We start from the raw sequence: 2,115 nt of genomic DNA, 5'->3' as shown, positions 1-2,115 counted from the left end.
ATTGACTAAACCTATGTTTAAAATATGTTCTATCAAAATTATGAATTTAAAAAGTAGAAACTAAATCGAACATCAATTGATGAAGTTGCGATTTCTATACTAAATTATAAAAAAAAATAAAGGGCAGAGTTTTGAAAATATTTGGTTCAGAATTTAAAACTTTTGGTCCATAATTTTTAGAGGTATTGAAAATATTTTTCATCCCAAAAATGTTCGAATCTCATCCGAAAATTAGTAGTAAGTCAATTAATGTTCTCGCCTTTAAAAAAATTAATTTCTTGACTAAAATAAATTGTTTCATCCCTCCTATGCTGGTATCATTTAGACCTATAACTTAAATCAACTAACTGTCGGTACTTCCCCGATCGAATATTGGGTGTTATAAACTTAATTTAGTGATGAATCGAATGAGATTTTTAGCAATGATTCTGTACAAGGTCACTCCAGTGACTAATGTAACAGTTGGTAACAAGGTCGGACTGCCCCGATCGAATATTGGGTGTCATAAACTTAATTTGTAATGGAACCCTTGTGACACAAATTTGATAATTCAACCCCCAATTTTAAGGTATCACGGTGACTTAATGAAATGATTCTAAAACTAAGGGGACAATCATATTGAGCTTAGAAAGTTACATGGTTTAAAACGACAATAACTAAAAAGGAAATAATTTAGAAGTTAAATTACCAGAACATTGTTTAAACAATAAATTAGTAAAACTAAGGAGGTATGGTTTTCATAATCAAAAAACAGAATAGTAAGATTAAATTTTGGATTGGGTGGGGTGCGCCAGGCCCAAGCAATAGTGCAACGCTAGGGCGACGCTCGAGAGTCCCAGTAGCAAGCTACTGTGGTGGACCCTACCCCTCAAAAAATAAATTTAAAATCCTGTGGACCATTGGCCCACGTATCAGATTAAACTAATAAGAACAGATACTACACTTGATCTTAGCCAAAAGGCCGAGAAAGGTATGCTTTCCAATGTTCAAGGCCGTTGGTTTTATAAGCAGCTTCTCGCTGCATCCCTTCGTACCTCAACCACGTGGGACGTTACATGCAGCATCTCATTTGTAAGCTGCTTCTGGAAACAAACAGCTTTGGTTTTAAAGGCGATTCTCGGATAAAGCAGTTTCATTGGAGATAATCAATCTCTGCCAATGCCATTCTCTTCATGGTTACACCATCAACAACTTCAACAACATGTTATTTCATATTTGCATTCATCACATTAATATCAGTTACAAACCCACTTGTTACATCATCAAAATATTATTAGTTTTAATACTCATACGTGTATTTCAAGTTTCTAATAGTTATACTCTATTAGAAGCTCTTTTACTCCAAAAATTTATTTTAGTCTCTCTATTATTCAAAGGGACATTTTAGTCCCTGTATGTTTAGAAAACTGAATATTTTAGTCCAAAATGTTAATCTACAGTTACTTGAACCAAAATATTGTATTTAATATCTTTTTTCCCCCATCAATTAACTGATTTTATCATTCTAAAAAAATAACAATCTACTTCGTATATATTTCAGAAGCGAGCAAGTAAGAACGACCCCTTACTATATTGTAGAAATTGCAAATTTGCTACGAAATTTTTGCAAAAATTATTTAAATCATTTTTGTAAAGAAGAATTATGTCAAAAATATTTTCTTTGTGTTTTGGCTTAAATATCCAACTTAAAATATTTTTCAAAGAGCCAAAAACACCCTAAAATGTGAAAACTTGAGCCTTAGATTTCAAAACTAAGTGTGAAGTTTTAAAACTTCTCCTAAGTGTTTCGAAACTCTTATACTGGTTTTAGAACTTCCATTCCATAGTCCTTGAGAGTTTCGAAAACCAATGTTGGATTTTGATACCCGTATGTCAGATTCCAAAGCTCATGTTCTAGTATCTATACTCTAGGCCTCCAACGATTGATATTTTCAAACATGTTTTAGGAGTTTCGATTCTCCAAGAAGAGTTTCAAAACTATGGTTGCAATTGAGTATTTAAATCACGAGTTTCATGCTTAAAATGGCTAGAAGTTACCTCCAACTTCTCCAAACGACTAGAAATCACTTAGAGCATATAAAAAGGACCGTATATGTATCATCCCAAAACAGGGGT

At 32.8% G+C, this 2,115-nt stretch overlaps 1 non-coding gene across 1 annotated transcript; it reads right to left on the bottom strand.

The window, feature by feature from the left end:
• Window positions 1-780: 780 nt before the first annotated feature.
• LOC120200507 lies at window positions 781-974 on the bottom strand. The gene has a single exon (XR_005523558.1). It is a non-coding gene; the product is annotated as a U2 spliceosomal RNA (small nuclear RNA).
• Window positions 975-2,115: the final 1,141 nt, after the last annotated feature.

The sequence above is a fragment of the Hibiscus syriacus genome, unplaced genomic scaffold (assembly GCF_006381635.1).
Source record: "Hibiscus syriacus cultivar Baekdansim isolate YM2019G1 unplaced genomic scaffold, ASM638163v2 tig00005974_pilon, whole genome shotgun sequence".
Taxonomy (NCBI): Eukaryota; Viridiplantae; Streptophyta; class Magnoliopsida; order Malvales; family Malvaceae; genus Hibiscus; species Hibiscus syriacus.
The sequence above is the reverse complement of the archived record's forward strand: the minus strand, read 5'-3'. Positions and strand labels throughout refer to the sequence as shown.